General features: G+C 41.3%; 1 long non-coding RNA gene and 1 pseudogene across 1 annotated transcript; both read right to left on the reverse strand.

Annotated features, from left to right (window-relative positions):
* Window positions 1-6,435: 6,435 nt before the first annotated feature.
* LOC139196501 (uncharacterized) lies at window positions 6,436-8,605 on the reverse strand. Its single transcript, XR_011581493.1, has 5 exons — window positions 8,470-8,605; window positions 8,300-8,368; window positions 7,539-7,598; window positions 6,705-6,774; window positions 6,436-6,563 (listed from the first exon to the last, which is right to left on the reverse strand). It is a non-coding gene; the product is annotated as an uncharacterized lncRNA (long non-coding RNA).
* Window positions 8,606-10,517: 1,912 nt separating this feature from the next.
* On the reverse strand, window positions 10,518-11,328 carry LOC114825142 (uncharacterized; annotated as a pseudogene).

Genomic DNA, 11,328 nt, shown 5'->3' on the forward strand with positions numbered 1-11,328 from the left:
CTTTTCTATGTCATTCCTAGGGTTTGGAATTGCTTGGACAAGTGTTGCCCACTTTGGGTAGATGTCATCTGCCAAGTAATACCCCATATTGTATTGACGGCTGTTGATATAGTAGTCAAATTGAGGTGCTTTACCTTCCGTCAAGTTATTGAAGATGGGGTGAACTCCCAAGAATTGTAATGTCATTTTGGGATCCAAGGACTTCAAAGAAAACATGCTAGATCCATGTGTCATATGAGGCAACCGCCTCTAACACAAAAGTTGGCTTTCTCGACCTTCCGCTAAAACCTCATTGCCATTTGGTGGGACAGTTCTTCCAATCCCAATGCATGCAGTTTAATGACCTATCATGCCCTGAAACCTACGGTCTTCAACTTTGTGAATGAGCCGATTTAGATCTTCTAGATTTGGCTCGCGGAGTTACTCGTCTTTGTAAACTTGAACAATTGTGTCACAAAATCATTCAAAAGTATCACGGCATGTAGACTTAGACATACCATGGGTTTCATCCATTGAATCAACTGGGGAGCCATAGGCCATCATTCAGAGTGCAACAATAAACGCTCGAAGACATGATGCCTCATCCGGAAGCGATGTCTGAAATCCTCTTCTGTGTACACCGAGTTGGGGTTGAAGTAGTTGTTCATCAGATTAGCATCCGCTTTTTGTGGTTTGTAAGAGCGACCAGCAACAAAGCCACCCTATTAAGGTTGTTCCTCATTTGGTTGACACACCATGGCTGCTGCTCTGTTTTGTTTGTTGTGCCTTACTTGTACTTCTTCATCAGACTCCTCATGTTCTCGTCTCATTTGCGCCCATTTTGCTTCCAATTTGGAATTGAATGAGGAACCTCAATTGGAATCCGAAGAGGATCCAAAGTTGGAATTCATTGCAAACTTGAATTGAAAAAGATTGAATTCAAAGTTGTGTGAATTATAGCTCAATATCCACCCTATTTATAGCAAAAAAAATTCAAATCCAATGGCTAGCTGACGTCAGCATGATGTCAGTTACCAACGGCTAGCTGGCCGTTGGATTTGAATTTAAGTTGTAGTTTTTAAATAATAAATTATGTTTGGCCCTATGGCCTTTTGGCCCTCGGTTGGAGACAATTTTTTGTGACAGGGCTAAAACGAGCCTTATGGCCCTTTGGCTCTCAGTTGGAGACGGAGGCAAATATGGCCCTGTACTGTTCATTAAAATATTAATATCTTGGAAGGCCAGATGGCTAAAACGAGCCATTTGGCTAGCCCTCGGTTAGAGATGCCCTAATTTACAATGCCTAAGTGAATTTCTTTGAAAAAAAAATGTTTAAGGCTTAGTTGCATAGCAAAATCTTACCATAAATTGGTTTAGGACGGGGTACTTATAGGAGCTAGAGTCGGTCCCATGTGTAGGGTTTTTCATGCCATGTGTCAATATTTAGTTGGCCAAGTTGTGTCATTCGTAGGACGGAGAAGAAAATTATCCTAAAGATATTATTTAATTAATAATATTATCTCGTAAAATCCTTGATTAGATTCGGTTGTGATTCCTTACTTGATTAAGTTGGTCTTCAATAAGGAAAGTTTAAAGGTATGAATTAGTTATTAATCTTATCTTTAATTCCTTTAACTTTTCTCCTTGCCATGAGCATGAGAGCTTGAAGAAGTTGCGGTCAGCAACTTAAGTCTTCTTAATGGTTGAACTACGCATGGAACAAATGTGAGCCTCGCTAATTTAATGAGGGTTTCGTTGTCACTTGTGGGTAAAAGTTCAAGTGTCAGATCCAAGATTTTCTAAATTATTTTTGGCTCCACAAATGCCTCACACATGTTGTGCTGCGTGTAAGAGGTGCATGAGGTGTAGAAATCCAAGTCGATAGGCTTGCTCGATAGGCTTGCCAGAAACGAGTCCTTGACTACATAGGATTGTGAGATCTAACTTGTAATGAACGTTTTATGGGATATGGGGTCTAACTACCTATAAAATCTATTTAACTCTACTTAAGTGGATGATTAAATAAACCTAGAGAACAATTATTTTCCAAACAAGAAAGAAAAAAAACTGGAGGAAATTATGCCTCATCCCCTAGTTTTCTTCTTTACTTGCCCCGCAAAGGGTTGATTGTCTTCGTCGTTGTTGTTGCGCCTCAAGGTAAAGAAAATAAAATATTTCTTCTTCTTACTACTGCCACAGGACAGCTTGGGACGAGTGGAATGAGGCCCATGTGCGTGACATGGTAAAAATGGCTGCTTAAAGATATGTGTAGCTCGACTGAAGCCAAGGAATGGGGTCGCAAGGGTAGCTGGAGCCACTAGCCAACGGCTAGTGTAGGCCAAATTGCAAGGGGAAAAAGAAGCGGGTCGTTGGGCCCGTGATGCTTAACCTAGTGTGGCGTGGAAGGTTGGACCCCGATGGGTTGCGCAAGCATGGTTGTTGGACTTAACAGGAATTAGTGGATATGGTATGGTGCTAAGGCGTTAGGCTCATGTGGCTCGAGAGATAGAATGGAGGCGCTAGGCTAGGCGTGGTGCATTAGGCTTGGCCTGGTACCATGTGAGGATGGACCACAAAGTTTATTTGGAGAAGAGGCTGGCGCAAGTGCAGGATAGGCCTACCATTTAAGCTTTACAGCAACTATTAAGGCTTGAGTGCCAATAGGTTGCATGTGGTAGAGATAACATCGTAGTTGGAGCCATTAGAAGGCGTCGATGTAACTAAGAGCTGTGGTGCGAGAGTCATTGAGGCTAGAAGCCACATAGCTGAATTGGTATGGCTGGGAGAAATAAAGCAATAGTAGACGTTATGGTGAGTCGCATAGTAGAAGTAAATGTAATTGGGGCAGCAAGCGAGGCGCATGACTTTATTGGTAGGTTAGCCTACTTGCTTGATCTTTAATTGAGAAGAAACCAAAGACTTCTTTTGTTGCTCGTGAAAGTTCTGCTGCTTGGGGAAAACTTGTTATCAAGCAGTCTCATTCAATGGATGAAAGAAAACTGATGAGCCTGTGAAATATGTCACTTCGAAAGAGGTTAAATTCTTGTCCTAGAAGATCGCTCAACGTAAGAGTTCTTTGCTGCTACTAAAGTCAAGGTCCAAAGATAGAGTGAAGCGTCCATCTGTGGCTAAGTCTGGATCGGCTTTTAAAAGGGTCACCACTATTCGAAGTGAGGAGGAAAGTTTGTCACTTGAGAAAATGGATCAATCGCTAAATAGGCATCAAAGCCTGCTCCTTCTATTGTTCCGCGTCTGTGATGCCTGCTAGGAAAGGGGAATGATTATGCATACTATATGTTTATCTTTATTATTACATGACTACAACTACGATCTGATATAAGACATACTATGAACAGTGAAAATTAACTAGCCACTATGCCTTAAGAGAAAATGTGCAAAACTACCTAAACCCTCAAAACAAATTCAACTTTTACATTGAGAAACAAAAAACGGTTGATGATTCTCTTATACCTTATATACTCAATACCCTTTAGTCACAGCTGCGGAGAGAAACATGAGTACCCTAATTTTGATAATACACGCGACACCGCATATGACAGTTTCAAACACAAGACCTCAGGTTCAAAGATAAACCCTGACGCTTTACGTACACACATGTTATGCATGGAAAATGCACACTTTATCTGGCATCATTTGTAAAAGCCAGGACCATTTGCCCTGCTAATCTGCCAACAAGCGTCATGCCATTGACAGCTACTGACACATTTGGAGGCAATGTGCCTGATTTTGGTGATCATTCAACTGGTAATATATGCGGCCAAGCAATTTGGTGACAAGGGAAATGCAGAAGAGATAGTACGCATCGGTGAAGAATCCCATTCTGGCGATTACAATTGCGGTGAAATGGTACCATTGTGTTTTTGCAGTGTCAAGTGCACTGAGCACGTGCAGTTGTTCCTTGGCCATGGATTTAGCTTTGCTTGGTTTGATCTCTCTCTTGCAAACTCTATTTCTCTGGTTCATCAATATGCAAGAACACAACGGTAAGATTACATTTACATAACAATGTATGAATAAAGAATGATTTAAATGTGAATTTGATTGATATAAACACAGAATATTAAAACACAAGAGTTTCACATTTCTTGAAGAAACTTAAAATAAGTTGGAAAAATTCACATAGAGATGATATAACTAATTGTTCCCAGAAACCATACGTGCAAGACGTTCATTCTTTAGTAAACAATGGATATGCATCGATACTGCTGAAAATCTGTCAACAACATGTATGTACATTTGGTTACAGACAATGATATTATTGAACTTTTTAGTTTCAACTATTTGTATAATTCATCATAAGAAACTAAGTACAAGGGAGAAGCTCTTATAGAGAGCTTGAGAGTGACTTAAAGGCTAAAAAGACAAAGCCTAATAATAGGCCATATAAAGAACCAAAAGGAATAAGCTAGCTAACGTGCAACAAATGTATAATTACAAGTTTCAAGGGAGACATAAGACCATGAATTAAGGATTCAAATTAAGGAACAAAGGAAAAGTGGTGGTACATCACTTCCATCACGTCAAGTACATCACTCACTTCCATCACATCAAGTACACCACTCACTTCCATCACGTCAAGTACATCACTTCCAATACTCCCCCTCAAGCTGGATCAAGAGGGTTAATTGATCCAAGCTTGCACAACAACCGTTGAAATTGGGTAGAGTCTAGAGTTTTTGTGAAGAGATCAGCAAGTTGATCATGGCTTCTAGTGTATACAGTGTTGATGACATTGGATTGAACTTGTGTACGAATGTAATGACAATCAACTTCAATGTGCTTTATCATTTCATGAAATACGAGATTAAAAGCAATATGCATTGCGGCCCGGTTGTCACAAAACAACGACATTGGTTCTTTGCTGGTGAAGCCAAGATCAAATAGAAGACTCTTCAACCATATAAGTTCACAAGCTGCTGCTGCTATAGCCCTATATTTAGTTTCAGCACTGGATCTTGCAACCACAGTTTGTTTCTTACTTTTCTAGGTGACCAGATTACCTTCAACAAAAGTACAAAAACCTATGGTGGACTTTCGATCAAGGGCATTACCAACTCAATCAGCATCAATGTAGGCCATGATGTGAGTGGACCCATTTTTCTTCATGAGTATGCCTCTACTGACCGAACCTTTGAGATATCTAAGTATTCTCTTGACAATTTCCCAATGAACCGATGTAGAAGAGTGCATAAACTGGCTGACAAGGCTCACTGAGTAAGCAATGTCAAGTCGAGTAATCGTGAGGTGTAAATAAGTTTTCCAACCATACGCTGATAAAAACTAGGATTAGAGAGGCTCACCTTTGGCATCCAACTGAAGTTTGCTAACAAGGGGAGTGCGAGCAAGTTTACACTCAAGCATGTGTGCTTCATCAAGAAAATCAACTACATACTTTCTTTGATTTAAGAATAACCCTTTGGAAGAAATGGCCACCTCAATGCCAAGAAAGTATTTCAAGACTTCTAAGTCTTTAATGGCAAAATGTTAGTGTAGGGAGCACTTAAGAGCATTGATTTCCTTCACACTGTCCCCTGTAATTATAAGATCATCAATATATATAAGCACAACGAGCTTGCCTAGGACACCAATGCGAACAAATAAGGAGGAGTCAGCATGACTTCTTTTGAACCCTGTAACTTCAAGAACTGAGCTCAGTTTGGAATACCAAGCTCGAGGGGATTGTTTGAGTCCATATATAGCCTTATGGAGCTTGCAAACCTTGTTAAGTTTACCTGCTTGTAAGTGTCCAAGAGGTAGCTTCATGCATACATCTTCTTCAAGATCACCATGGAGGAAAACATTTTTTACATCCATTTTGTTGATGCACAAAATTGGAGGTCTTGGAACAACGTAAATCCGACCATGAATCTACAAGAAAGTAAATAACATAAGATGTATCGTGGTTCACCCCCAATATTTGGGCTACGTCCACACTAATATTGTATTTCTCTATTTGTGAGAGGATTATGAGGGAGAGAGAGCTTGAGAGCTTTGCTCTGAATATGAGAGGCTTCAGGATTGTGAGGGTGAGGATGTCATTTTATAGAATAAGGGCTTATCCCCCTTTTACATATTTGCCGATCCATTTATTACATAATTACATTTGAGTCCCTCGAGTATTTATACGAGGTCTAAATACGGAAGCCCTAAGTATGGTACAAACAGTAGTCCTCCAAGTCTTCAGTTAAGAGAGTCTTTTGGCTAGAAACTTGAAATTCAGTCCATGTGTGAGCCGAAGTAACTAGATGTCGTTTAGGACTGATACTCGATATGAGGCGGTGCTCAATTTGAAATGATTCTCAACTAGAAGTAGCACATGTTGCGAGACTGCTCGGTTTGTGGCTTATGTTGCCTTGGTTGGCTTGGCTTGTGGCATTGAAGGTGAGAGAGTTTCCTTTTATAGAATAAGGGCTCCTCACTTCAATACATAAGTGATGGGTTAGGAGTGATGCTCGTGGCGAAGCGGTTGTGACACGCCCCGACCCTGATATTTCCCGAATACCAGGACCGACACGTGCTAGCCGACACCCGGGGGTGACGAAAGCCATTAATTGATACAAAAGCTAAGAATAAGAAATAAATAAAGGTTAGAAATTTGAAATACAATGAACTAACAATTTAGGAACGTGTTCAGAGCATACAACTAAACCTAGTCACTAACAAGAATTAAGATAAGATTGAATGAACAAAGGAGTGGGTCCTACCCCGAGAGGACTCGAAGATGCTGCTGCGGAAGTGCCTTGACGCTGGGATTAGGTGCCTTGATTCTAAGTCCTGAATGGGGGCGCAAAACAAAGGTCAGTGGACCAAGTTTATATATAATATAATAATAAAACAGTTGTCAAGATACTAACCCCCACAGTTATATAATGAAAACTACTAGCATAATAAATGATGGATTTAATAAAAATCCTAGCATGCCAAAAATATCTCAAAAGCCATTTCTCGCGGAAAAACATCGCGGAAATCAAAATATCAAACGTCTCATAAATCGTCTCGTAAACGCGGTGTGCTGCTAGTAAGATCACCGAATAAATATAACTCCCGGCCCAATGCCTGCACCTAAGTCTCTGCGCCCGTAGCCAGAGATAATTACCACCCGGCCCAATGCCTCTTCATGTCCCTCAGCCCGTAGCTAGGGATTATTTCTCCCGGCCTAAATGCCAACACCAGATCCTCGCCCCAGGCGGCATAGTGTCCACTAGGTACGCACAAAATGTTACGCCTCTCGTAAATACCACTTCATAGCGTAGGTTACCGATCATCGTCTACACCATAAAGAGGGGTTCAAAATCATGTTCTAGCATCCTATCGTCATTTATCAGATAGTCTACCAGTTCATGGTTTTAATAGAAAATACGATATATTAAAATATAGCTCAATATAGGCTAATAAATAATTCCTCACCAAAAACGAGACGATAATCAATATATTAAATCATCAGGCTTCACATAAATCAAATCATAAATTCGTAGGCATGCTAATCATTTATGCAATTAAATTATCAAATCATGTAATTTTAGAAGGGGTCAACTCACAGTACTTAGTTGCCAAAAGCTGCGCCACCAGTGAAGACGGAAACATCACAATAATTGTCCCTAAGCACATTAAAGAGTCCAATAAATAAAACTATATAATAGAAATTGAATTTGGGAAAACGGACATTGGAAATGGATTCAGAGCGTTGAATTACCCTAAGAAGGGTCCCGGACGAAAACCCGAAAAGTCAACCTTAAAGTCAACGTTGACTGGAGGTCAACGGTCAAACTAGGTCAAACGAGTTTTAGGCTTGAATCCGGATTTAGGGTTTAGGTTAAATAAAATAGGGGATTTGGGATTGGATGGGTTTAGGGTTTTAAAGGATTTTAGGAACCTAGGGTTTTTGGGTTAAAAGGGTATTAGGGTGAGAATGGGTGGTTTGGGCTCAAGCCCAAACCCATACAACTAACACACACACACCTAATACACACACACACAAAGCCCGGCCCTAAGGCCTCACAAAAGAAAACAGGGCTTTAAGCCCCTTCATTTAAATCCGGCCCAAGGCCCTTAGGTTTTAAAAACACATAACTAAAAATAAAAAGGATGTGGGCTGGGGTACTGGGTTGGTCCAAAACGGGCTAAGGCCCGTTGGGTTTTCTAAAGGGCCTGAGAGGCCTGGTTTTGCCGAAGAAGAAGGCCGGAGATTCGGTCGGAAAACCACCCAACTTTAAACGGCCATAACTTTATCACTACTCAATGAAATCAAGCGAGACAAAAATAAAAGTTGTAGCCCTGGAAGAGACGAAGAGAATGATACCTCACACGACATCAAACTCGCCGTGGTGTAGCCGGAAAATGCCTCGAAATCCGTCGGACTCGCCGGAAACTGGGTAAGATTCAAATGAGTATAACTTCTTTAATACTCAACGAAATTGAGTGAAACAAAAAGGAAAGTTGTAGTACTCAGGGAGACGAAGAGATTGATACCTTGCACGCCGGCCAACTCGCCGTGGTTTGGCCGGAAATGGCCTCGAAAGGGGTTGTTCTCGCCGGAGCTCGTGTACGGGGCTTCATGGTTTGACTTTCAAGATGCCAATACTATGGTTGAGTTCGTAGCGACGAGATAAAGACGATGGTGATGTTTGTTGGTAAGAAAACCCTCGGATGGGTTGAGATAGAGAGGGCCGAGAGAGTGAGGGAGAGTTGCGGGAGAGGTGATGAAAAAGAGAGAACTGAGAGAAGAGAGACCGGAAAACAAAAAAATAAAACAAGGTGGGCCCCACGGGCTCACCAATTAAGGTTTTAAAACAATTTTAAAATATAAAAGAGGTTGGGGTGTTTCAGGTTGCTTAGCTGGCGGCGATACTCTCTAATGAAAGTGAAGGAATCCCTTTTATAAAATAAAGGCTTGTTCCTCAGTACATGAATAATGGGTTAGAGTTGATGCTCTCTAATGATGGTAATGGAGTGATGCTCAAGGCGAAGCGGTTACTCAGCAGGCGGCGATGCTCTCTAATGATGGTGAGGGAGTCCCTTTTATAGAATAAGGGCTCGTTCCTCAATACATAGGTAATGGGTGCTTTCTAATGAAAGTGAGGAAGTCCCTTTTATATAATAAGGGCTCGCTCCTCAATACATAAATAATGAGCTAAGTCCCTCAAGTATTTTTCATGAGGCCCAGTTGAGGCCCAATATATGGTACATAATGTAGTCCCCCAAGTCTTCAGTCAATAGAGTCTGTTGGCTGGAGACTTCAAATTGAATCCATGTATGGGCCGAAATGGTGGTTGTTCGGAGGCGGTATTTGTATACCTTGTACTGAAGCTTTGCAAGTGAAGGTTTGAAGCTAGAGATTTTGTAAAATAAGCTTTTGAAGTTGGAACTCTCAAAGCTGGAACTCTGTAAATGAAGCTTTTGAAGCTGATTGACATGAGTGATGCTCATGAATGTTTATGTTGATTGACATAAGTGATGCTCATGGATGTTGGCATGAGTGATGCTTATGAATGTTGACATGAGTGATGCTCATGAATGTTGACATGAATGATGCTCATGAATGTTTATGTATGATTGACATGAGTAATGCTCATAAAGGTTTATGTATGATTGACATGAGTGATGCTCATGTATAATTTTGAAGTACTGGACGTACTTTTGATCACCTAGTGGGTGATAATAGTGGCAGGCTGCCGAAGAATTTTTGGAGTACTGGACGTACTTTTAATCACCTGGTTGGTGATAATAGCGGTAGTGTGCCGAATAATTTTGGAGTACTGGGTGTACTTTTGATCACATGGTTGGTGATAATAGCGGCATGGTGCCGAATAATTTTGGAGAACTTGGCGTACTTTTGATCACCTGGTTGATGATAAAGCGGCAGGCTGCCGAATAAATTTGAAGCCGTAGGGCCTGGCTCTTTTGGGCATAGGGGCCTTTGCCCTCCACATAACATTCCAACCCATTATTTTGGGCTTGCCTTTTTTTTTTTAACTCTCTGATGGGGTTTATACAGATGTCTCCGAAAGATAAGAAAAATAAATCACATCATTCAAAAATAAATCCGACCCTCAGTTCAATGGGTCATGCCCATAATTCCCTTTTCTGCATGTCATCACCACTACACTTATGTCTTTTTTTTTTAATCTTCTTTTGCTTTCTGCTTTTACTTTCTGCTTTTCTTTCTGCTTTTCTTGATCTCTCCGCTCCTTCTCTGTCCACCCATGTTGCTTTGTAAGGTATCTTTTGCTTGCAAACCACTTGCTTTTCTTGGACAGCCTGGTCGTGCCCATCCATTCTCACTCATTCTTTTTCTTTTTCTTTTGCTTTTTTCCTTTTGCTTTCGTTTTTATTTACCACTCCATTTCCAGGCATAATGGGTCCATTTTTCAAAGCATGCTCCTTTGCAGATTTGCATGCTTGCTTTATAGCAAACACACCCATAGCTAACTTTTCCATATGGGTGGTCGATAAAAGCCATCCATGTGGGTGGTTGATTAAACTCTTCAGACTCACCAGATTAAATTAATGACAGCTGATAACATTACAACAAACACAGCTGGCAGTATACAACATATTATGAAAGGAAATGAGATCACATTCATGCCAGAAGGATGTTGATGAGGTCACCCGCCATGTAAGATCGAGCATATTCCTCAACATGTCAATATCAAGGGATTTCTATCTTTATGCACATGATATCGTCTGTATAATTTCTCCAAAGTTGCAACAGAATGCTGCATTGCATTTAGTTTCGTATCCATGAACATTCTCTGATAGTCATCGCCATACTCCTCAATGAGTCGACCAAGATGAAGACGCTGCATGGCCGTTTATGGTTGTAGTGGTGCAGATTTTTTGTTTCTTCCCTAGACTAGTTTTCAAATCGTCCTTTTTGAGATCGCTGTCGTCGGCGAAATCGAGCTTTGCATCAGGGTCATCGGAGGGCGGAGGGGGGACCTGGAGGGAATCGCTCTCGACCATTTGAGAATTGCGAGACCGGAGGCTGAGCAAGTTAGGGTTGGAAACGAAGCCGAAGGACTTGTAGTTTTAGATGGCGGAGCCTTCGGTGTCCCATTAAGGGGCTAAGGCCAGCCCTTGCTGCTCCAGCAAGGCGCGGAGCTTCGGAAGGAGGCAGAAGGCGGGCTTGAATACGTTGAGCTTCCTCTTCGGCAGCCCCACGAGCACCTTCGTCCGCGACTGCTTGTACTTTTTTCTTGACCTTCCCATCTCTCTCTCTCTCTAGAGTAAAGAGAAAGTGGCGAATGTCTGTGAGAAGAAACAAGAGTCATAGATGGTGTCGAATTTGGAGCCATTATTGTTGTCTCTCTCTTCTCATCTTCTTTCTTC

This window comes from Malus domestica, chromosome 05 (assembly GCF_042453785.1).
Source record: "Malus domestica chromosome 05, GDT2T_hap1".
Taxonomy (NCBI): domain Eukaryota; kingdom Viridiplantae; phylum Streptophyta; class Magnoliopsida; order Rosales; family Rosaceae; genus Malus; species Malus domestica.